Genomic DNA, 26,549 nt, shown 5'->3' with positions numbered 1-26,549 from the left:
GACAGTGCGCATGCGCCGCTCTCCGCGCTCGGCCCCTCCCCCCGGCGGCGGGACAGCGAGAACAGCTCGAGCTCTCGGCGGCTTTTGGCGCCTTTTCCCGCCGAGGGCTCGAGCTGTCCACGGGAATCATGTAATAATTAATAACCAGGGACGTGTAGCAGCTGCTGCAGTGATGCATCTCCTGCAATGCAGTTGTACCTTGCAGGGGAGCAGCTGCTGCAGTGATGCATCTCCTGCAATGCAGTTGTACCTTGCAGGGGAGCAGCTGCTGCAGTGATGCATCTCCTGCCATGCAGTTGTGCCTTGCAGGGGAGCAGCTGCTGCAGTGATGCATCTCCTGCAGTGGAGCATCTCCTGCAGTGGTGCATCTCCTGCAATGCAGTTGTGCCTTGCAGAGGAGCAGCTGCTGCAGTGATACGGCTTCTGCAGTGGAGCATCTCCTGCAGTGAAGCATCTCCTGCAGTGAAGCATCTCTTGCAGCTGCAGGGAAAGTTCAAGCCTCCACCATCTCCTCAAGCAGCGTGTCCCAGATTGCAACCACCCTCTGGGTGAGTTTAATCTCATCCATGTCCGTTTTATTGTTCTGTTAGTATAGTCTGGTCTGCAGTTCCTTGTTCCATCATCTTATTCTAATTGCTGACTCCAAATACTACATTTCCTCATCAGTTTTTGCCCCATCAGAGATATTCTCCCCTTTGTTCCACCAATCCACCACAACCCCTCTCTACAAGTGAAAAACAACTTGTTTTTGTTGCTGTTTCCTACTCTGGTGAAGGGTCTCTGATCTGAAACTGAACGGTTTCCTTCTCCACAAATGCTGTCGAACCAGCTGAATGTTTTTTGAATTTTCTTCCATTTTTATTTCAGATTTTCAGCATCTGCGGTTCTTTGCTTTACACGTTGATTTTGATGTTGTGACCGGCCAACAACGAATCAAAGGAGATCAGATACGTGGTGTCGTAATCTACTGGGATTCAAGTAACTAGTAAGTGTTTCAATGGGAAGGTTCTGCCTACTCGGGATAGGACTCCATTTTAGTTTAGTTTAGAGATACAGCACGGAAACAGGCCCTTCAGCCCACCGAGTCCACGCCGACCAGCGATCCCCGCACACTAACACTATCCCACACACACTAGGGACAATTTACACTGAAACCAAGTAGATCGTGGGCCAAGGTGCTTTTTAGTTTCATTTTACATAGAAAATAGGTGCAGGAGGAGGCCATTCGGCCCTTCGAGCCAGCACCGCCATTCATTGTGATCATGGCTGATCGTCCCCTATCAATAACCCGTGCCTGCCTTCTCCCCATATCCCTTGACCCCATAGCCCCTAGAGCTCTATCTAACTCTCTTAAATCCATCTAGTGATTTGGCCTCCACTGCCCTCTGTGGCAGGGAATTCCACAAATTCACAACTCTCTGGGTGAAAACGTTTTTTCTCACCTCAGTCTTAAATGACCTCCCCTTTATTCTAAGAATGTGGCCCCTGGTTCTAGGCTCGCCCAACATTGGGAACATTCTTCCTGCATCAAGTTTGTCCAGTCATTTTATAAGTTTCTATAAGATACCCCCTCATCCTTATAAACGTCAGCGAATACAAGCCAAGTCTTTTCAATCTTTCCTCATATGACAGTCCCGCCATCCCAGGGATCAATCCCGTGAACCTACGCTGCACTGCCTCAATCATAAGGATGTCCTTCCTCAAATTAGGAGATCAAATCTGTACACAATACTCCAGATGTGGTCTCACCAGAGCCCTATAGAACTGCAGAAGAACCTCTACTCCTATACTGAAATCCTCTTGTTATGAAGGCCAACATTCCATTATATTTCTTCACTGCCTGCTGTACCTGCACGCCAACTTTCAGTAACCGGTGTACAAGGACGCCCAGGTCTCGCTGCACCTCCCCCGTACCTAACCTAACCCCATTGAGATAATAATCTGCCCCCTTGTTTTTGCCGCCAAAGTGGATAACCTCACATTTATCTATAGAAACATAGAAAATAAGTGCAGGAGTAAGCCATTCGTCCCTTCGAGCCTGCACCGCCATTCAATATGATCATGGCAACTCAGTATCCTATACCTGCCTTCTCTCCATACCCCCTGATCCCACAAGGGCCACATCTAACTAACTCTTAAATATAACCAATGAACTGGCCTCAACTACTTTCTGTGGCAGAGAATTCCACAGATTCACCACTCTCTGTGAAACTTTTTTTTTCCATCTCGGTCCTAAAAGACTTCCCCCTTATCCTTAAACTGTGACCCCTTGTTCTGGACTTCCCGAACACCGGGAACAATCTTACTGCATCTAGCCTGTCCAACCCCTTAAGAATTTTGTAAGTTTCATTAGATCCCCCCTCAATCTTCTAAATTCTAGCGAGTACAAGCCGAGTCTATCCAGTCTTTCTTCATATGAAAGTCCTGCCATCCCAGGAATCAGTCTGGTGAACCTTCTCTGTACTCCCTCTATGGCAAGAATGTCTTTCCTCAGATTAAGACCCCGAAACTGTACGCAATACTCCAGGTGTGGTCTCACCAAGGCCCTGTACAACTGCAGTAGAACCTCCCTGCTCCTATACTCAAATCCTTTTGCTATGAATGCTAACATACCATTTGCTTTATTCACTGTCTGCTGCACTTGCATGCCTACTATGACTGGTGTACCATGACACCCAGGTCTCGTTGCATCTCCCCTTTTCCTAATTGGCCACCATTCAGATAATAGTCTGCTTTCCTGTTCTTGCCACCATAGTGCATAACCTCACATTTATCCACATTATACTGCATCTACCATGCACTTGCCCACTTGCCCTATCCAAGTCACCTTGCAGCCTCCTAGCATCCTCCTCACAGCTAACACTGCCCCCCAGCTTTCTGTCATCCGCAAACTTGGAGATGTTGCATTCAATTCCCTCGTCCAAATGATTAATATATACTAGACCAAGTGCAGACCCGTTGGGGGGGAGAGGAGATGGCGGGCGACGAGAGAGAGGAAGGGGGAGAGGAGGAGGGGGGGGTGCGGGGGGGGGAGGAAGGGAGAGAGAAGGGGGAGAGGAGACAGGGGGGAGAGAGGAGAATGGGGGACGGAGGGGAGAGGAGAAGGGGTGAGAGGATGAGGGGGAGAGGAGAGGGTGGGGAGAGGAGAGGGGGGGAGAGGAGAGGGGGGGAGAGGAGAGGGGGGGAGAGGAGAGGGGGGGGGAGAGGAGAGGGGGGTGCGAGAGGAGGGGGGCTGGGGAGAGTGGAGGGGGAGAGGAGAGGGGGGGGGAGTGGAGGGGGAGGAGAGTAGAGGAGGGGGGAGAGGAGGTGGGAGAGCAGGAGGGGGGGGGAGGAGAGGAGAGGAGAGGGGGGGGGAGATGAGAGGAGAGGAGAGGGGGGGGGGAGAGGAAGAGGAGAGAGGAGGGGGGAGAGAGGGCGAAGAGGAGGGAAGGGGAGGGGAGGAGAGAGAGTGCCTTTTTACTTCAACACAAACAACCATTTGCAGGCAGTGCTTTTTTACCTCTAACCATATTTTCATTTTCAAACCAAATTAAGGGTACTCACAGTGCTGTAGACATTTGTCAGTGTCATGCAAAGCTCTTCTTCTTCTTTGGAGTTTTACGGCAGCCGGCATCCACAATGTTGCATTGCTGCCACCTTCTGGCTTCACTCCACAGTCCTCATGTCTTTACATTATATCCTTTTTATAAGGCCAGAGGCCCTCAAGAAATTAAACAACACCTTTACTCCTTTTCCTTCCCCTCCATACTCTAGAATGTTCTTTTCTGATATGTCTGTCATTCCAATTTTCTTCATTTCATTGATCAAAACCCTTCTTTCTGTTTCATATCTTCTACATGCAACTAGGGCATGCTGAACTGTTTCTGGCTGATGGCATTCCTCACACAGCCCAGTAGGGTGTTTTCCCAACATTTTTAATGTGCTGTTCAGGTGAGTGTCCTATCCTCAATCTTGCTAATACTACCTGTTCTCTCCTGTTCCCCCCTCTACTTGCTGTAATGCCCACTCTATTTTGTAGCGAATAGAGGTGTCTCCCCTTTGTCTCCTGTTCCCAGTATTGTTGCCATTCCTGATTTATTTTCTTCCACACAATGTGTTTTCCTTCAGATTTGGATAATTGTAAGTTTACCTCTATGTTCTCTTTTTTAACGGCCTCTTTTGCTAATTTATCCACTTTTTCATTTCATAACACACCAATGTGTGCTGGGACCCACAACAAAGTCACGTCACTGCCCTTCCTTGTTACTTGGCTTAATAGTAGTAGAATTTCATACACTAGGTCAGGCCGCCTATGGGATGCACCAGACCCAATACTCTGGATTGCAGACAATGAGTCGCTACATATTAATACTTTGCATGGTTGCACCTGTTCTATCCACCGAACTGCCATCAAAATAGCGTACAGTTCCACTGTATACACTGCCAAATAGTTATTTGTTCTTTTGCAAATCTCAACATTCATCCCTTGCACTACCACAGCTGCCCCTGTTGTTTCAGCTACTGGGTCCTTTGATCCATCTGTGAAGATTAAGAGGTGTTCCCTGTATCTATTATATATATGGTTATGGTATTCTGTTTTTAGGTCCGAATTTTTTTCCCTCCTTTTTGCCTCCCATATCTCCAGATCAACTTTTGGGATGTTCAGTAACCATATTGGGACAGATGGCCACAATACTGCAGGGCAGAACTCTTTGTCCTCTACTTCCATGTCCCTTGCCACACCACCTCCAACCCAGCCGAAACTTCCAGACTGAGCCACCCCTCTCTCCCAGCACTCCTGTACTACCTGTTTTGTTGGGTGGTTCTCTCCATGACCCTTAAGGCTTAGCCAGTAATTAGCCATTAGTTGTCTGCGGCGCAGTCTCAACGGCATCTCCCCAGTTTCCACCTGTAGTGCACATACAGGTGACGTCCGCACACCTATACAGATTCTTAGAGCTTCCGCTTGGACTTTGTCCAACTCGGACAACACTGACTTAGATGCTGATCCATAAGCTATACTGCCATACTCTAGTCTGGATCTGATCAGTGATACATAGATATGTTTAAGAGATAATATATCTGCTCCCCACTCTAAACCTGCTAAGCATCTCATTACATTGATGGCTTTTTTGCATTTTCCAATTATTTTTGTAATGTGGACCCTCCATGTTAATCTGGAGTCAAAATGGACTCCCAGGAAACGGAAATCTTTTACTCTTTCCAAATTGTTGCCGTATAGTTTTAACTGGACATCCTCTTTAATTTCCTTCCTTGTGAAAACCATTGTCTTTGTCTTCTCTATAGAGAATTTAAAACCCCATTTCACTCCCCACTCTTCCACCTGGGCTATCCCTTGCTGCATTTTTCCCACGATAAAATCTATATTCTTCCCCTTTCTCCATAGGCTGCCATCATCTGCAAAGAGCGATCGCCCCATCTCTGGTTGAATGTTTGCAAATATATCATTGATCATGATTGAGAATAGGATCGGGCTTATCGCACTTCCTTGGGGAGTTCCATTCTCGACTACACATTTACTAGAGATGTCTGACCCTATTTTAACTTGGATACTTCTACCGTTAAGAAAATCCATTATCCAGTTAAAAATATTTCCTCCTACTCCCATTAAATGCAGCTTTATTAGAAGACCTTCTCTCCACAACATATCATAAGCCTTCTCTACATCAAAAAATACAGTAACTACAGATTCTTTTTTAACTTGTGCTTTCCTTATATCATCTTCCAAGCACAGAACTGGATCATTAGTACCTCTCCCTTTTCTAAAGCCACTCTGATAATTAGCCACTATACCGTTTTCTTCCATTAGATGCATTAATCTTTCATTTACCATTCTTTCCATCAGTTTACACATGTGTGCTGTTAAAGCTATAGGTCTATAATGTACTGGATTAATTGCATCTTTCCCTGGTTTCCTAATAGGCACAATGATTGCTTCCTTCCACCTCTCCGGTATTCGCCCTTCTTCCCACACCTTGTTATATAGTGCAAGTATCTTTTGGAGTCCCTCCTCACTTAGATGCTTTATCATTATGTAGCAAATATCATCCTTCCCTGGGGCTGAGTTCTTACACTTGGCCAGAGCTCTCTTTAGCTCCCCCAAATTAAATGGAATATTGTACTTGTCCTCTGTGATACCTTTCCTTTGTAAGGCCTCAACATTTTCCTCTCTTGTTCTTTCCCTACCTCTTCTTCCTTCATCTGATAAGTTGTGGGAGCTGTGAACCCTACTAAAAGTGTTAACCATTAGTTCTGCTTTGTCTTTATTTGAGACTACAGTTTGATCTCCATTTGTTAGGATAGGATAACTCCACTCCCTTTTATCACCTTCCATTTTTTTTAATCATCCCCCATATCTCCCCTACCTGTGTTGTGTTTCCAATTGAATCACAATACTTCCTCCAATATGCTCTTTTTGTTTGTCTTATAGTCCTCCTTACAATTGACTGAGCCTGTTTGTAATTAATCATGTGTTGGTAGTTATGAGTTCTTTTTAATAATCTGAATGCTCTGTTTCTATTCACCACTGCCTCTTTACATTTATTGTCCCACCATGGCACAGCTTTCCTTTTTGATCTTCCTTTACTTTTAGGTATGGAAACTAATGCTGCTCTTTTGATACCTTCTGACAATTTATTCTCAAAGTTTTCTATATCTGTCTCTTCTTGTATCGGTTTTACATATCTATCACTTTCCTCCTTAAATTTCTCCCAATTAGCTTTTCCAAACACCCATCGTCCACTTCTGTTTTCTTTACTCATAGTTAAAGTAATATTTATTTTGCATAGCACAGGATGATGATCACTTCCTATGGTACCCTTTTCATATACTTCCCAGTTACATTTAGCAGCAATCCTATTAGAAACAAGTGTAAGGTCCAACACAGACTCCTTCCCTGTCCTAACATCTACCCTGGTCTTCTTTCCATCATTTAGACATACTAGATTACCATCATTTAATAATTCCTCAATTACCTGTCCATTATTATCTGACTTTCCACTGCCCCATAATGTATTATGTGCGTTAAAGTCCCCACACCAAATAACATTAGATTTGCTCTGGCCTTCTACTTCCTGTAACTTATTGACCTCTAATCGCTTACATGGATTATAGTAATTTATTACCACTATTTTCCTCCTCTCAGACCACACTTCTATTACCACATATTCCTGTTCCTGCCCAATTCCTAATACCTTGTATGGTATCCCTTTTTTAATGAAAGTGGCACAACCCCCTCCTCCCCCATTTCCCCTATCACATCTCACTGCAACATAATCATATAGAACAAAATCTAAACTTGGTTTCAACCAGGTTTCCTGGATACATACGACATCTGGTTTTTCCTTCCTACTGTCTATGAATTGCTTAAAGTCTTGCCCATTGGCTAACAAGCTTCGTGCATTCCATTGTAGGATTAACATTAATATTATTAACCCACACATGTTGACTCTTGGCTCGCCTTGCACATTTTAGCTATATGCCCAAATTTCTGACATTTGAAGCACCTCATTGGTTTGGGTATGTACTCTCTTACACTATATCGCATGAATCCAAAATGGACCACTTTTGGAAGGGATTCTGTCTTGAATTCAAGCAGGACTGACTCAGTTTCCTCTTTCTTTGCTCCTTTGGTCATTCTTTTGGCATTCATAATTAATTCACATTTCTTTCTGAGTTCCTGAACCAGTTCACTCATATTGACTTTGAGAGGGATTCCATAGATAACCCCTTTACACCCTGCCCTCCTCCGTTCTCCCACTCTCACTACTTTGATTATTTTGATTTTGTCAATCTTGTTCATTTTCATTGCCTTTTCAACTTGAGCCTCACTGTTGCACCCCATTAGCATGTTTCCATCTTCCAGCACTCTTGCATACTTTACTTCCCCAACCTGGGCTCTGATTATTTTTGTCAGCTTCAATGGATCTATCTTCTTTACTCCTCCTTCTCCTTCAAACCTCACCACTACATTTAACGAAATTTCCTTTTCTGGTTCCTTTTCTGGTTCCTTGTCTTCACTCTCCGATCCACCAATATTGCTTTTCCTTCTTTTACGGCTGCTCTTCCTGGGGCTGCCCCGTGTTCCCACGGTTTCCCACTCCTTCTCAACATTTCCTTCATTATCCTCTCCTCCACTGGCCTCCATACCACTAGACCCACTCTCTCCTGTCATTTTGTAACAGCAGGGAATATTGCCAGAGCACCGTTTACCGGACCTATACAGGCCGTCGGCCGATACCCCAATACAATATCTCCCTACTATTACTACCCAGTGTCTCCTCTTGCTCTCTCCCAACCTCCGGACCGGCGCGGTCCCTCCCTGCAGCTGCACTCAATCGACAGCCAAACTCCGTGAGCGGCGGTCAACCCGCTCCTCAATCAACACCGTCCCGGCACCAACTCCGGTCCTCCAACAGTCTCGGTCCTCCACCTCTCCAGGGAGGGGGCTGCTTGTCAGTTCCATGCAAAGCTCTGATTGAGGCACACCACTTGCGGAGACTGATTGAGGCACACCACTTGCAGACACTGATTGAGGCACACCACTTCATGGTTTTATATTTCCTCCCCCTCCCTCCAGCGGGGGCAGCAGAGAGAATGGGGAATGTTGTAGACTCAGAACTGCTGTAGCTTTGGGAGCAACAGCACCAGGAGTTTAGCAAGAGATACGACTGATTGGCCCTAGCCCAAGTAGGAGGAGAGAAGTGAATCAGTGCTGGGAAAACTGTTGAAAACTGAGGAATTTGGTTTGTAAATCAGTCAATTTAAGCAAGACAGCTCTTAGCGAGCGGCAGTGAGTGAGTGGCCTTGTGAGAAATGTGTGAGTCTTTGGCTCGAGAGTCTTCGGCGAGGAGAGACCACGCAATACACTTGAGAGGGAGAGACGAAAGAAGGAGATGTCAGGCAAGCTGATTCAGTGCGATGCTTGCAGTATGTGGGAGGTCAAGGACACCGCTGGTGCCTCTGGCTGCTACAAATGCGAGAAGTGCATCCAGGTAGAGCTCCTGAAGGACCGTGTTGGGGAACTGGAGAAGCAAGTGGATGACCTCCGGTTCGTCCGAGAAACGGAGTCGTTCCTCGACAAGTCCTACAGTACGATTGTTACACCAAAGGTACTGGAAGAGAGAAGGTGGGAGACAGTGAGAAAGGGAGGGAAGCATGGAATGCCAACATCCCCGGGTGTTGTACCTCTTGTGAACAGGTTCACCCACTTAGAAGCTGTCGGGACAGAAGGCGTGTTTACACTGAGTGGCGGACTGGCTTGCGATGTGAATAGGGCTGTTGAGCCAAAACCAAAAAGGCCTAAGGCAGGCAACGCGAGTGTAGTGGGAGACTCTATTGTGAGAGGTACGGACAGGGGTTTCTGCTGAAATGCTGAAAAGCAAGACCTCCAGAGTTGTTATCTCCGGTTTGCTTCCAGTTCCTCATGCTGGCGAGAGCAGGAACAGGGAGTTACGGGACCTGAACGTGTGGCTGAGGAACTGGTGCACGGGGCAGGGATTTAGATTCTTAGATCACTGGGATCTGTTTTGGGGTAAGGGGGAACTGTACAAAAGGGACGGATTGCATCTTAACAGGTGTGGGACCAGCATTCTGGCAGGCAGGTTTGCCACTGCTACACGGGTGGTTTTAAACTGAATAAGGGGGGTGAGGTGTCGAATGGGATAGTGGAGGATGGAGTTAAAGGGAAAGGGTTTCTTAAATGTGTGAGCGTAGAGACAGAGGGGTGTAAAATGAGGGTAGAAGCAATAGGTAGCAAGGTGAAAAGTAAACGTGGCAGGCAGACAAAACCAGGGCAAAAATCAAAAAGGGCCACTTTTCAACATAATTGTATAAGGGGTAAGAGTGTTGTGAAAACAAGCCTGAAGGCTTTGTGTCTCAATGCAAGGAGCATTTGTAATAAGGTGGATGAGTTGAATGTGCAGCTAGCTATTAATGACTATGATATAGTTGGGATCACGGAGACATGGCTCCAGGGTGACCAAGGCTGGGAGTTGAACATCCAGGGATATTCAATATTCAGGAGGGATAGAGAGAAAGGAAAAGGAGGTGGGGTAGCGTTGCTGATTAGAGAGGAGATTAGCGCAATGGAAAGGAAGGACATTAGTTTGGAGGATGTGGAATCGGTATGGGTAGAGCTGCGAAACACTAAGGGGCAGAAAACGCTGGTGGGTGTTGTGTACAGGCCACCTAACAGTAGTAGTGAAGTTGGAGATGGTATCAAACAGGAAATTAGAAATGCGTGCGACAAAGGCAAAACAGTTATAATGGGTGACTTCAATCTACATATAGATTGGGTGAATCAAATTGGCAGGGGTGCTGAGGAAGAGGATTTCTTGGAATGTATGCGGGATAGTTATCTAAATCAACATGTAGAGGAACCAACGAGAGAGCAGGCTATTTTAGACTGGGTATTGAGTAATGAGGAAGGGTTAGTTAGCAGTCTTGTTGTACGTGCCCCCTTGGGCAAGAGTGACCATAATATGGTTGAGTTCTTCATTAGGATGGAGAGTGACATTGTTAATTCAGAAACAATGGTTCTGAACTTAAAGAAAGGTAACTTTGAGGGTATGAGACGTGAATTGGCCAAGATTGACTGGCAATTAATTCTAAAAGGGTTGACGGTGGATATGCAATGGAAGACATTTAAAGACTGCATGGATGGACTACAAAAATTGTTCATCCCAGTTTGGCAAAAGAATAAATCAGGGAAGGTAGTGCATCCGTGGATAACAAGGGAAATCAGGGATAGTATCAAAGCGAAGGATGATGCGTACAAATTAGCCCGAAAAAGCAGCATACTGGGAGAAATTCAGAGACCAGCAGAGGAGGACAAAGGGCTTAATTAGGAAAGGAAAAATAGATTATGAAAGAAAACTGGCAGGGAACATAAAAACTGACTGCAAAAGTTTTTATAGATATGTGAAAAGAAAGAGATTAGTTAAAACAAATGTAGGCCCTTGCAGTCAGAAACAGGTGAGTTGATCATGGGGAACAAGGATATGGCGGACCAATTGAATAACTACTTTGGTTCCGTCTTCACTAAGGAAGACATAAATAATCTGCCGGAAATAGCAGGGGACCGCGGGTCAAAGGAGTTGGAGGAATTGAGTGAAATCCAGGTTAGTCGGGAAGTGGTGTTGGGTAAATTGAATGGATTAAAGGCCGATAAATCCCCAGGGCCAGATAGGCTGCATCCCAGAGTACTTAAGGAAGTAGCTCCAGAAATAGTGGATGCATTAGTAATAATCTTTCAAAACTCTTTAGATTCTGGAGTAGTTCCTGAGGATTGGCGGGTAGCAAATGTAACCCCACTTTTTAAGAAGGGAGGGAGAGAGAAAACGGGGAATTACAGACCAGTTAGTCTAACATCGGTAGTGGGGAAACTGCTAGAGTCAGTTATTAAAGATGGGATAGCAGCACATTTGGAAAGTGGTGAAATCATTGGACAAAGTCAGCATGGATTTACGAAAGGTAAATCATGTCTGACGAATCTTATAGAATTTTTCGAGGATGTAACTAGTAGCGTGGATAGGGGAGAACCAGTGGATGTGGTGTATCTGGACTTCCAGAAGGCTTTCGACAAGGTCCCACATAAGAGATTAGTATACAAACTTAAAGCACACGGCATTGGGGGTTCAGTATTGATGTGGATAGAGAACTGGCTGGCAAACAGGAAGCAAAGAGTAGGAGTAAACGGGTCCTTTTCACAATGGCAGGCAGTGACTAGTGGGGTACCGCAAGGCTCAGTGCTGGGACCCCAGCTATTTACAATATATATTAATGATCTGGATGAGGGAATTGAAGGCAATATCTCCAAGTTTGCGGATGACACTAAGCTGGGGGGCAGTGTTAGCTGTGAGGAGGATGCTAGGAGACTGAAGGTGACTTGGATAGGCTGGGTGAGTGGGCAAATGTTTGGCAGATGCAGTATAATGTGGATAAATGTGAGGTTATCCATTTTGGTGGCAAAAACAGGAAAGCAGACTATTATCTAAATGGTGGCCGACTAGGAAAAGGGGAGATGCAGCGAGACCTGGGTGTCATGGTACACCAGTCATTGAAAGTAGGCATGCAGGTGCAGCAGGCAGTGAAGAAAGCGAATGGTATGTTAGCTTTCATAGCAAAAGGATTTGAGTATAGGAGCAGGGAGGTTCTACTGCAGTTGTACAGGGTCTTGGTGAGACCACACCTGGAGTATTGCGTACAGTTTTGGTCTCCAAATCTGAGGAAGGACATTATTGCCATAGAGGGAGTGCAGAGAAGGTTCACCAGACTGATTCCTGGGATGTCAGGACTGTCTTATGAAGAAAGACTGGATAGACTTGGTTTATACTCTCTAGAATTTAGGAGATTGAGAGGGGATCTTATAGAAACTTACAAAATTCTTAAGGGGTTGGACAGGCTAGATGCAGGAAGATTGCTCCCGATGTTGGGGAAGTCCAGGACAAGGGGTCACAGCTTAAGGATAAGGGGGAAATCCTTTAAAACCGAGATGAGAAGAACTTTTTTCACACAGAGAGTGGTGAATCTCTGGAACTCTCTGCCACAGAGGGTAGTTGAGGCCAGTTCATTGGCTATATTTAAGAGGGAGTTAGATGTGGCCCTTGTGGCTAAGGGGATCAGAGGGTATGGAGAGAAGGCAGGTACGGGATACTGAGTTGGATGATCAGCCATGATCATATTGAATGGCGGTGCAGGCTCGAAGGGCCGAATGGCCTACTCCTGCACCTAATTTCTATGTTTCTATGTTGTAAAAACATTAATATCTCTGTCAATTTTCATCGACGGGAAAATCCTCGGTACACACGTGGCGGAGGGGGACTCTGAGCGAGGTGGCCAAAAATGACGGCCGTAGGTGGCGGCGTACTCTCGGAAACCGCAGCACAGAAAGCCGAAACCGGTCAAGAACAGAGTTTTAGTAATGTAGATTGTAAATAGCTGGGGTCCCAGCAATGAGCCTTGCGGTACCCCAGTAGTCACTGCCTGCCATTCTGAAAAGGACTTGTTTACTCCTACTCTTTGCTTCCTGTCTGCCAGTCAGTTCTCTATCAACATCAATACTGAACCCCCCAATACCGTGTGCTTTAAGTTTGCATACTAAACTCTTATGTGGGACCTTGTCGAAAGCCTTTTGAACGTCCAGATATAACTGGTTCTCCCTTATCCATTCTACTAGTTACATCCTTGAAAAATTCTATAAGATTCGTCAGACATGATTTAACTTTCATAAATCCATGTTGACTTTGTCCAATGATTTCACCACTTTCCAAATGTGCTGCTATCCCATCTTTAATAACTGACCACAGCAGTTTCTCCACTACCGATGTTAGACTAACTTGTCTGTAATTCCCCGTTTTGTCTCGCCCTCCCTTTTTAAAATTATACTGCATCTGCCCACTCACTCAACCTGTCCAGGTCAACCTGCAACCTCCTAACATCCTCTTCACAGTTCACATTGCCACCCAGCTTTGTGTCATCCGCAAACTTGCTAGTGTTGCTCCTAATCCCCTCTTCCAAATCATTAATATATATGGTAAACAGTTGTGGCCCCAACACCGAGACTTGCGGCACTCCATTTTACTTGTCACATCCTCAAAAAATTCCAGAAGATTAGTGAAGCATGATTTCCCTTTCATAAATCCATGTTGACTTGGACTAATCCTTTTACTGCTACCAAATGCCCCTTTATTACCTCTTTAATAATTGACTCCAGCACCTTTCCCACCCCCAAAGTCAGGCTAACTGCTCTGTAATTCCCCGTTTTCTTTATCGCTCCTTTCTTGAAAAGTGGGATAACATTAGCTATCCTCCAATCCACAGGGACTGATCCTGAATCTATTGAACATTGGAAAATTATCACCAATGTGTCCACTATTTCTGGAGCCACCTCCCTGAGGACCCTGGGACTGACCATTAGGTCCAGGGGATTTATCATCCTTCAGTCCCATTAGCCGACCCAATACTATTTCTTGCCTAATGAAAATTTATTTCAGTTCCTCCACCCCCTTAGATCCTCTGTCCTCCAGTACATTTTGTGACCCAAATTACGTATCTACCTGTATTTATAACATGTTCTGTAAAAAATATATATATAAATCATTCCTGCAACTTGTCAAGAACAAAACCTGCACATATTTTTAAAATATCAGAGAAACCTTAAAAGGAGGCCTAAAGATTCTGAGTTCTTGGGGGAAAAAAGTGACACATCATCTCTGCTTTGGAGAAGCACAGACTGAATCTCAATAGTTTGGATATCTATATTACTAAAACTCTGTACTTGACCGGTTTTGGCTTTCTGTGCTGCGGTTTCCGAGAGTACGCCGTCACCTACGGCCGTCATTTTGGGCCACCTCGCTCAGAGCCCCCCTCCGCCGCATGTGTGCCGAGGATTTTTCCCGTCGATGAAAATTGACAGAGATATTAATGTTTTTACAACATTCCCTATTCTCTCTGCTGCCCCTGCTGGAGGGAGGGGGAGGGATTATAAAACCAGGAAGTGGTGTGCTTCAATCAGTCTCTGCAAGTGGTGTACCTCAATCAGAGCTTAGAATGACACTGACAAATGTCTACAGCACTGTGAGTACCCTTAATTTGGTTTGAAAATGAAAATATGGTTAGAGGTAAAAAAGCACTGCCTGCAAATGGTTGTTTGGGTTTGGGTTGATGTAAAAAGGCACTCCCTCTCTCCCCCCCCCCCCCCTCCCTCTCCTCTCCCCCCCCCCCCCTCCATCTTCTGTCCCCCCCCCTCTCCTCTCCCCCCACCTCTCCTCTCCTCCCCCCCTCCCTCTCCTCCCCCCCTCTCCTCTCCTCCCCCCCTCTCCTCTCCTCCCCCCCTCTCCTCTCCTCTCCTCCGCCCCCTCTCCTCTCCTCCCCCCTCTCCTCTCCTCCCCCCTCTCCTCTCCTCCCCCCTCTCCTCCCCCCCTCTCCCCCCTCCCCTCCCCCCCTCTCTCGCCCCCCCCTCTCCTCCCCCCTCTCCACCCCCCCCTCTCCTCCCCCCCCTCTCCACCCTCCCCTCCTCTCCTCCCCCCCTCTCCTCCCCCCCCCCCCTCCCCCCCCCTCCCCTCCCCCCCTCTCCTCCCCCCCTCTCCTCCGCCCCCCTCTCCTCCCCCCCCTCTCCTCCTCCCCCCCTCTCCTCCCCCCCCTCTTCCTCCCCCCCCCCTCTCCTCCCCCCCCTCTCCTCCCCCCCCCCCTCCTCCCCCCCCTCTCCTCCCCCCCCCTCTCCCCCCCCCCCCCTCTCCTCCCCCCCCCTCCCCCCCCCCTCTCCTCCCCCCCTCTCCTCCTCCCCCCCCACTCCTGCCCCCCCACCTCTATTAGCGTGAGTGCGGGAGGGGGGGTAGTTAGTGTGTGATGCTGCGTGCCACCTCCCCCCCCCCCCACAACCGCACGTTGGGGGAACAGACCCAACGAGTCTGCACTTGGTCTAGTATCTAATGTAATTTAGTTTAAAATAAGCAACATATAAAAGTAAAAAATTGGAAAAGTAAATTTGCACTTAATGAATAACACATTTGGAAAAATATATTCAATTTGACAAGTTTTCCACCACTCCAAAGTTAAGAATACAATCTCCCTTGCAACAGATTCCATAGGCTAACGGCCAAATTGATTAGAATCAATTATATTTGAAAAACTGCATTTAATATTTCAAACAGATTTAAATTACGTTGTGGATTTTTTGTCAGAAGTCTAGGTGTCCAATCCTCATCTGACTCGCTGGATTCGTATACTTGGGCTTGACGCCTTCTGCTCCGATTTGTCGTGAATTCTGGCTTTGGTACGTCTAATCCTGTGAATAATAAAACATGCTCATCACCTGTTATGGCCACAACTTCAGGTATTTATCTTCATTGAACTTACCAGTGCAAAATATCTGTGGAAACATCACTTTGTAATGTTATAGTTATTACTATTTCCACCAGAGTATTCATGCTTATTCAATTGATCATGTCTACTTGACGAAGACAGCAAACAACCTTAAAATTATTTTTCAGAGTTAAAGAATAATCAACCAGCATGAAGAATATGATGGATGAGTATGTGTCTATTTCCAGGTCAGAAATCACAATGACCAATCTTTCAGTTTCACACATCTGTGTGTGAAGTGAAATAGATCAGAATCCTTCTTTCCATTCCTCCAGGTTTAAAGTAATGGCTCATTCTTGCTGCCTGTACGGACAGTGACACTTTGTGCCATGGTTGGGTAAATGGATTGAATAATGAACAACCAGGACAATCCACCTCTTCATCAATGGGAACATTGGCCTTTGTCCAATCTCTGATTTCAGGTCTGTGACTAGTTGCAACATTAAAAAGCATAACTCGGCCCCAATGTCTATGGGTTTGTGTTATCCATGGTCACCATCGTCTGAATGACATCAAGCTTTGGTGGTGATTGTAAAGTTAGTCCAATTTGAGATCACTAATGGGAATTTTTGAATATTGGTGAGGAACCTCACCAGGAGGAAATCATATAAGTACTGTATATGAATGCGTGAAGTATAAGGAATAAAGTGGACGAGCTTGAAGCTCAGTTAGAAACTGGCAAGTATGATGTTGTGGGAATTACTGAGACATGGCTGCAAGAGGGCCAGGGCTGGGAACTGAATATTCAAGGATATATCTCCTATCGAAAAGACAGACAGGTCGGCAGAGGGGTTGGGGATGAGGAATGAAATTCAGTTCCTTGCAAGGGATGACATTGAAACTGGAGATGTGGAGTCAGTATGGATAGAACGAAGGAATTGTAAGGGTAAAAAGACCCTAATGGGATTAATCTACAGGCCCCCAAACAGTAGCCTGGACATAGAGTGCAAGTTGAATCAGGAGTTAAAACTGGCATGCAGCAAAAATAATGCTGTGGTTGTTTTGGGAGATTTCAACATGCAGGTAGACTGGGAAAATCAGGTTGGTACTGGACCCCAAGAAAGGGACTTTGTAGAGTGCCTTCGTGATGTATTATTTGAACAGCTTGTATTGGAGCCTACCAGGGAGAAGGCAATTCTGGATTTAGTGTTATGTAATGAACTGGATTTGATAAAGGACCTCGAGGTTAATGAGCCATTAGGAGGCAGTGACCATAACATGGTCAGGTTTAATCTACAATTGGAGAGGGAGAAGAGTAGATTGGAGATGTCAGTGTTGCAGTTGAATCAAGGGACCATGAGGGAGGAGCTGGCCAAAGTTGACTGGAAAGATACACTAGCAGGGATGACAGTGGAACAAAAATGGCAGGTGTTTCTAGGAATAACACAGAAGGTGCTGGATCAGTTCATTCCTAGGAGGGAGGAAGATTCCAAGTGGAGAAAGGGACGACCATGGCTGACGAGGGACGTCAGGGACAGTATAAAAATTAAAGCGAAGAAGTACAACGTAGCAAAGATGAACGGGAAACAAGAGGTGTGGGTAATGTTTAAAGAACAGAAGATAACCAAAAAGACAATACGGGGAGAAAAGAAGAGGTACGAAGGTAAGCTAGCCAAGAATATAAAGCAGGATAGTAAAAGCTTCTTTAGGTATGTGAGGAGGAAAAAATTAGTTAAGACCAAAGTTGGTCCCTTGAAGACCGAAATTTATTATGGGGAACAAGAAGATGGCAGATGAGTTGAACAGCTTCTTTGGATCTGTCTTCACTAAGAAGACACAAACAATCTTCCTGATATAGTAGTGGCCAGAGGATCGGGGGTGATGGAGGAACTGAAGGAAATCCACATTAGGCAGAAAATGGTGTTGGATAGACTGATGGGACTGAAGGCTGATAAATCCCCAGGGCCTGATGGTTTTAAGAAAAGGCGGCAGAGAGAAAACGGGGAATTATAGACCAGTCAGCCTGACATCAGTGGTGGGGAAGATTCTGGAGTCAATTATAAAAGATGAGGTAGCCGCACATTTGGATAGCAGTAACAGGATCGGTCCGAGTCAGCATGGATTTACGAAGGGGAAATCATGCTTGACTAATCTTCTTGAATTTTTTGAAGATGTAACTAGGAAAATGGTCAAGGGAGAGCCAGTGGATGTGGTGTACTTGGACTTTCAGAAAGCATTTGATAAGGTCCCACATAAGAGATTAGTGGGCAAAATTAGGGCACATGGTATTGGGGGTAGAGTGCTGACATGGATAGAGAAGTGGTTGGCAGACAGAAAACAAAGAGTAGGGATTAACGGGGTCCCTTTCAGAAAGGCAGGCAGTGACTAGTGGGGTACCGCAAGGCTCGGTGCTGGGACCGCAGCTATTTACAATATACATCAATGATTTGGATGAAGGGATTCAAAGTAACACGAGCAAATTTGCAGATGACACAAAGCTGGGTGGCAGTGTGAACTGTGAGGAGGATGCTATGAGAATGCAGGGTGACCTGGACAGGTTGGGGGGGTGGGCAGATGCACGGCAGATGAAGTTTAATGCAGATAAATGTGAGGTTATCCACTTTGGTAGCAAAAACAGGAAGACAGATTACTATCTAAATGGTGTCAATTTATGAAAAGGGGAAGTACAACGGGATTTGGGGTCCTTGTTCATCAGTCTATGAAAGTAACCGTGCCGTGAAGAAAGCGAATGGCATGTTGGCCTTTATAACAAGAGGAATTGAATATAGGAGCAAAGGGGTCCTTCTGCAGTTGTACAGAGCCCTAGTGAGACCACACCTGGAGGATTGTGTGCAGTTTTGGTCTCCTAATTTGAGGAAGGACATTCTTGCTATTGAGGGAGTGCAGCGTAGGTTTACAAGGTTAATTCCCGGGATAGCGGGACTGTCATATGCTGAGAGAATGGAGCTGCTGGGCTTGTACACTCTGGAGTTTAGAAAGATGAGAGGGTATCTCATTGAAACATATAAGATTGTTAAGGGCTTGGACATGCTAGAGGCAGGAAACATGTTCCCGATTGGGGGAGTTCAGAACCAGGGGCCACTGTTTAAGAATAAGGAGAAAGCCATTTAGAACGGTGACGAGGAAACACTTTTTTCTCACAGAGCGTTAGTTGTGAGTCTGTGGAATTCTCTGCCTCAGTGGGCGATGGAGGCAGGTTCTCTGGATGCTTTCAAGAGAGAGCCAGATAGGGCTTTGAAAAATAGCATTGTCACGGGATATGGGGAGAAGGCAGGAACGGGGTACTGATTGTGGATGATCAGCCATGATCACATTGAATGGCGGTGCAGGTTCGAAGGGCCAAATGGCCTCCTCCTGCACCTATTGTCTATTGTCTATTGAAATAGTAATTGGAAGCAAAACTACATATCCTGCTGCCAATAATCACACGTCTGCTGGGTGTGCTCATTTCATCACAAGTGGCATTAATAATAAGGCATTACAATTGAGCTGCTGCTATTACAATGGATCAGATATTGCAGGGGAGCAGATGCTGCAGTGGAGCAGGTGCCTGCATTGAAGCCGCTCCTGCAGTGGAGCATCTCCTGCAGTGGAGCATGTCCTGCAGCTGCAGGGAAAGTTCAAGCCTCCACCATCTCCTCAGGCAGCGTGTCCCAGATTGCAACCACCCTCTGGGTCAATTTAATCTCATCCAAGTCTGTTTTGTTCTGTTAGTATAGTCTGGTCTGCAGTTCCTTGTTCTGTTATTATTGGCCAAATTAGAGAATATTTCAAAGTGGAGGATATTTGCATTTGCAAGGCCTGCTTGGCCTCTTTCTATGACAAGTTTCAAGCTGCGAGTCACAGCTTCAAAGAGTCTGGACCCTAGATGGAAGTTAAGGATGTTTTTTGAATTTTCTTCCATTTTTATTTCAGATTTTCAGCATCTGCGGTTCTTTGCTTTACACGTTGATTTTGATGTTGTGACCGGCCAACAACGAATCAAAGGAGATCAGATACGTGGTGTCGTAATCTACTGGGATTCAAGTAACCAGTAAGTGTTTCAATGGGAAGGTTCTGCCTACTCGGGATGGGACTCCATTTTAGTTTAGTTTAGAGATACAGCACGGAAACAGGCCCTTCAGCCCACCGAGTCCATGCCGACCAGCGATCCCCGCACACTAACACTATCCCATACACACTAGGGACAATTTACCTACAAACCTGTACATTGTTTGAGTGGGGGAGGAAACAGAAGATCTCGGGGGAAACACACGCAGGTCATAAGTGATAGGAGAAGAATTAGGTCAATTCGGCCCATCTAGTTTACTCTGCCATTCAATCATGGCTGATCTCTCCCTCCTAACCTCATTCTCCTGCTTTTCCCCATAACCCCCGACAACCGTATTATTCATGAATCTGTCTCTGGTTTAAAAATGTCCACTGACTTGGCCTCCGTCTGTAGCAAAGAATTCCACAGAATCACCACCCACTGGCTAAATACATTTCTTCTCATCTCTTTCCTCATGGAACATCCTGTAATACTAAGGCTATGACCTCTAGTCCTACTGTCTCCCACTAGTGGAAACATCCTCTCCACATCCACTCTATCCAAGCCTCTGACCAAGGTCACGGGGAGAACGTACAAACTCCGTATAGACAGCACCCTTAGTCGGGATCGAACCCGGGTCTCTGTAGCTAGTACCGCCCTATTTTATCTGCTCTGAACAGGAAGTTAGATGAAAGCAGCTCGATGGGAAAAGTAATTTTCCTGAAATTAATCCAACAGTATAAAGAAAGTTTTGTCATAAATCATTTACAATATGCAATGCAATGTGTCACTGATAATCTGCTGGAAGGTTTCTCCTTAATGCTTGAACCAGTTTCTCATGCGTTAGTCAGCGGGATAGAGGCAGCTTAAGTGAACAGTAAAATATTTCAATGTTTAAAATATTACTGATGTCACTGAGAAACCCTTTCTCAAAGGTGGAAATTTCAACGACCGGCGGGTAAAAAAGAGACAAGTTTAAAGGAGATGTGCGGGGAAAGATTTTTATTCCACCGAGTGGTGGGTGCCTGGAACACACTGCCAGGGCTGGTGATGGAAGCAGATATAATAGTGGTGTTTAAGAGGCTTTTGGTAAGGTACATGGATATGCTGGGATTGGAGGTATATGGATCATGTTCAATTTGGCATCATGTTCAGCAGACATTGTGAGCCGAAGGGCCTGTTCCTGCGCTGTGTTTGTTGTTGCTCTAATTAATAGAATAGAATAGAATACGTGTATTGTCATTGCACAATACTGTGCAACAAAATTCCATTGTATCTCCTTCGGTTTAAAAAGAACAAACACAACAGCCATTGACTCACATATACACTTATCAGTAAAAAAATAATAATAAATAGGTATTAAAAATATTTTAAAAGAATATTGCGCATTATCTTGCACCCCGAATTATATTGTGCTTCCCCAGTGTTTGTTAGAATTAAGTTATTTATCGCACATGGGTAGAAACTATTTTTTAGTCTACCGGTGCGATCCTTCAGAGACCTGAATCGCCTTCCAGAGGGTAGCAGAGTGAAAAGGTGATTGGCAGGGTGGGATGTGTCCTGCTTGATGTTTGTGGCCCGGCCCAAGCATCGGGCCCTGTATATGTCATCCAGGGAGGGTAGTTGAGCGTTTGTGATGCTCTTTGTGCAGTTTTTATAACTCACTGCAGCGCCCTCCTCTCAGCCACAGTGCAGCTAGCAATCCACACCAATAATGGAATATTGTTGTAAAGATTGATAATACGATGAGAAAGATAAAGAAAGTACAACATGTGTTTGTGCCTGGGCCAACCTGATCTCCCGGTTGCCAAACACTTTAATTCCCCTCCCCATTCCCACTCTGACCTTTCTGTCCTGGGCCTCTTCCATTGTCAGATTGAGGCAATCACCAAATTGGTGGAACAGCATCTCAAGTCAAGTCAAGTTCATTCATCACATACACATAGGAGATGTGCAGTGAAATGAAAAGTGGCAATGCTCGCGGACTTTGTGCAAAAAGACAAACAAACAAACAACCAAACAAACTACAAACAGAATGGAACAGAATCACATTCTTTTACATATTAAAAATTGTGGGCGGAAGGAAAAGGGGAAAAAAACAGCAATTTAAAAAAAAAGCAGTAGAGTGGTCCAGTAAAAGTTAGTCCCTGGTGAGATAGGACCACAGTCCTAATGTCCTCTGGGAAGAAACTCCTTCTCAACCTCTCCATTCTCACAACATGGCAACGGAGGCGTTTGCCTGACCGTAGCAGCTGGAACAGTCCGTTGCAGGGGTGGAAGTGGTCTCCCATGATTTTATTGGCACTGGAGTTGCACCTCCTGATGTATAGTTCCTGCAGGAGGGCGAGTGTAGTTCCCACAGTACGTTCGGCCGAACGCACTACTCTCTGCAGAGCCTTCTTGTCCTGGGCGGAGCAATTCCCAAACCAGATTGTAATATTTCCGGACAAGATGCTTTCCACAGCCGCTGAGTAGAAGCACTGGAGGATCCTCGGAGACACTGAATTTCCTCAATTGCCTGAGGTGGTAAAGGCGCTGCCTTGCCTTACTCACCAATACTGCAGCGTGTGATGTCCATGTCATATCCTCAGAGATGTAGACTCCCAGGTATTTAAAACAGCTCACCCTATCCACAGTATCTCCAATTATCCTCAATGGTGTGTACGCCCTCGGATGATGTGCCCTCCTAAAGCCCACGATCAGCTCCTTAGTTTTCTTGATGTTCAAGAGGAGGCTGTTGTCCTGACACCAGAGTGCCAGATCAGCCACCTCCTCCCGGTAGGCCTTCTCATCGTTGTCTGAGATCAGGCCCACCACCACAGTGTCATCAGCAAACTTGATTATTGAGTTGGAGCTGAACCTAGCCACACAGTCATGTGTGTACAGGGAGTACAATAGGGGGCTGAGGACGCAACCCTGGGGCGATCCTGTGCTCAGGGTGAGGGACTTCGATGCATATCATATTTCGCTTGGGCAGCTTACACCCCAGCAGTATGAATATTGATTGCTCTAACTTGAACCCTTACATCCCCTCTCTCTTCGTCCCTCCCCCACCCAAGTCATTGTACTAATCTGAAAGTTGTCTTGTTGAGTCTCATTGTCTATAACTGGTTTTCACCGAGCCCTCAGCTAACAATGGCCACTTTCCTTTATCATCGTTACTTTGTATTTATATCATTCATTTGTTCTATATCTCTCTCCATCACCGTCTATATCTCTCGTCTCCCTTTCCCCTGAATCTCAGTCTGGCGATGAGTCTCGATGGAAACGTCACCCATTCCTTTTCTCCAGAGATGCTGTCTGTCCCACTGAGTTACTCCAGCTTTTTGTGTCTGTTTTCAGTTTAAACCTCTGCATCTGCAGTTCCTTCCTACATACAACATGTGTTAATTAGGTGTAGGGTGAGATTGTGCTGAAACTGTGTTGTTTAAAACTTGCAGACTGTGGAAGTCAGAGAACCAGTTGTGACTGTGAGACGTGGTGTTGTGTTGGAAGCACACAGATGGCCTGGGACGTTCATTAGATGCATCAAGAAGTTGCTATGGAGACGGTGCAGGACGTTCCCCCCGGTTACGGCAGGGTTCCCTTCCTGGGAACCGTTCCCAAGCGGAACATGCGTCCGTGAACAGAGTTCCCACACGGCAGAAGATGCCTGCAGCCCCGCAGCAGCCGGTAAATCCATCCCACCGTCTCCCAGACACTCGCTCATGTGTACGGGCTGTACTTTACTGTGTCCGTAAGCTGGGGACGATCTACACCTCAAACAAGCCAACTCGGGGCTGGACAACGATTAAAGATAAAGACGGAACAAAGAAATAATGACAGAAAATGCTCTAAATACTCAGCCGGTCGGGCAGCATCTTGTGGAGAAAGAAACAGTTCATGTTTCACGCTCCTGTAGAAACAGGCCCTTCAGCCCAACTTGTCCATGCTGACCAAGATGCCTCCTCTAAGGTGATCCTATTTGCCCACGTTTGGCCCAAAACCCTCTGACCTTTCTTCCCCATGTTGAAACACCTTCTGAAAAATGTCTTCTCAGATCAATGACCGTTCATCAGAACTGATGCAGTCACATAATGTGGCTAGTTCTGATACAAAATGGAAAGGCTGGTTATCTGAAATTGCCCATATTAATGATAACTTCAAGGGCTGCACCACACTGAAACGTGGTGCTCTTCCGCAAGATGTTGTCGGCTTCGTTGGAACAATTGGAACGGCTTCATTTGGGGCGGCACGGTGGTGCAGCGGTAGAGTTGTGGCCTTATAGCACCAGAGACCCGGTTTCGATCCTGACTATGGGTGCTGTCTGTATGGAGTTTGTACGTTCTCCCCGTGACCTGAGTGGGTTTACGCCAAAATCTTCAGTTTCCTCTCACACTCCAAAGACGTACAGGTTTATAGGTTAATTGGCTTGGTATAATTGTAATTTGTCCCTAGTGTGTGTAGGATAATGTTAATATGTGGGGATCGCTGGTCAGTGCAGACTCGATGGGCTCTCTAAACTAAACTAAACAATGTAGGTGGACTAATAATAAAACATGCAATAGTCTGGAACATCTGCCATCCAGCACCAAACTCCCAAGTGTCCCAGATTTGTGAGTTATAATGAACTCTATCTGCTGGTGTTTCTGGAGGTCACCTCAGTATGTGAAGCTCTTCCCACAGTGTGAACATTCACACGGCCTCTCTCCGGTGTGGGTCCGCTGGTGTTGGTGGAGGGTCCCTGCCCGTGTGAAACACTTCCCACATTCTGCACATTCATGCCGTCTCTCCTTTGTCCGTGCTTGAAGATCACCTGATTTCCCAATTCCACTCCTTCCGTCAGATAGTGTGAACGGACTCTGCCCACGTTTACATTGTGAATCTGGGTTCACACCGGAGGCAGAAGGTTGTCCAGCTGACGTTGGTCTGGAAGCTTCAGGATGCCTTCTTCAGTGTTGTATAAGGAACTCCATGTGGTAAATGCAACAGTGCAGTGAGGGCAGGGATGACAGTCTCCTTGGGTCACTCCTGACTTGTGGCAACAATAAAAGTGGTTGATTTATCAACGCCGTGTTGATGAACTCAGTGCGATAACCAGACTGCATCACAACAGCCCCGATCCCAGCGATCCCGCACAGTCAGAATATCCCAGTGGGGACAGTTTATCCCAGTGGGAAGATGCAGTCTAGAGAGGGTCAGACATGCGGCAATGATACCCGTCCCTGGTCCCCAATTCACACGGGGTGGGAAACCAGGGACCCATCCCTTATACCCCAGACTTCTCCACACAAAGTATCATCATAAAGGGGGAAATACAGCAAGGGCCAATATTAATACAGTTTGAAAATGTAAATACATACTCAAAGTAATTCAATATGAAAGAATTAAATGTAAAAACACTGAAAATGGGTGACATTTCTCTGATAAAGCTCTGCCTGCAGTCTGAACATTTGTACGGCCTCTCTCCAGTGTGAATCCACTGGTGTTGGTGGAGGGTCCCTGCCCGTGCGAAGCTCTTCCCACAGTCTGCACATTCATGCAGTCTGTGAAACTCTTCCTACAGCCGCTATCCCGTGTGGGTCTTCTTATCGAGTCCACACACGAGATTAGAAGTTGTTCAGCCAGAGCTGAACACACGTCTCGGCATCTGCATACAACGGTGTCTGTCTTGTACTTCTTGTGCTTGGTGGTGGAAAGATTGGTGAAACCAGGGCCACGACGTGAATGCTCTTTCCTTGACCCCGTGGGTCCTCTGGTGTCGATGGAGGGAGCTGGACTCTGAAACTCTTCTTCCAGACTGTGCTTTTGTACGGCCTCTCTCCGGTGTGGGTCCGCTGGTGTAGATGGAGGGTCCCTGCCCGTGTGAAACACTTCCCACATTCTGCACATTCATGCCGTCTCTCCTTTGTCCGTGCTTGAACATCACCTGATTTCCCAATTCCACTCCTTCCGTCAGATGGTGTGAACGGACTCTGCCCATGTTTACATTGTCAATCTGGGTTCACACCGGAGGCAGAAGGTTGTCCAGCTGACGTTGGTCTGGAAGCTTCAGGATGCCTTCTTAAGTGTTGTATAAGGAACTCCATGTGGTAAATGCAACAGTGCAGTGAGGCCAGGGATGACAGTCAATGTTTCCCCGGTGCTGGAAGGCAACAAGGTTCTGTTTCTCCTCCTTTCTGGTCCAGTTGACAAACCTCGACCACAGCAGCAAAGGTGAAATGGACAACAGTGCTTAACACTCATCACGTGAAGACAGAATGTGAAGTATATCAGTAAAGTCAGTTGAAAGGCAGGAGATGATCCCAGCCACGGCCAAAATCCAATCTTAAATATGCTGTCCCGGGAAGCAAGACACAGAAGAAGCTGTTGTGTTAATTACAGGGAGGTAAACATAGAAAACATAGAAATTAGGTGCAGGAGTAGGCCATTCGGCCCTTCGAGCCTGCACCGCCATTCAATATGATCATGGCTGATCATCCAACTCAGTATCCCGTACCTGCCTTCTCTCCATACCCTCTGATCCCCTTAGCCACAAGGGCCACATCTAACTCCCTCTTAAATATAGCTAATGAACTGGCCTCGACTACCCTCTGTGGCAGAGAGTTCCAGAGATTCACCACTCTCCGTGTGAAAAAAGTTCTTCTCATCTCGGTTTTAAAGGATTTCCCCCTTATCCTTAAGCTGTGACCCCTTGTCCTGGACTTCCCCAACA

General features: G+C 46.1%; 1 long non-coding RNA gene across 1 annotated transcript; it reads left to right on the top strand.

The window, feature by feature from the left end:
* LOC116969847 lies at positions 1-25,973 on the top strand. Its single transcript, XR_004410938.1, has 5 exons — positions 1-548; positions 868-985; positions 15,684-15,835; positions 19,741-19,858; positions 23,296-25,973. It is a non-coding gene; the product is annotated as an uncharacterized LOC116969847 (long non-coding RNA).
* Positions 25,974-26,549: the final 576 nt, after the last annotated feature.

The sequence above is a fragment of the Amblyraja radiata genome, unplaced genomic scaffold (genome assembly GCF_010909765.2).
Source record: "Amblyraja radiata isolate CabotCenter1 unplaced genomic scaffold, sAmbRad1.1.pri scaffold_160_ctg1, whole genome shotgun sequence".
NCBI lineage: Eukaryota > Metazoa > Chordata > Chondrichthyes > Rajiformes > Rajidae > Amblyraja > Amblyraja radiata.
This window is presented reverse-complemented; position numbering and strand designations above follow the sequence as displayed.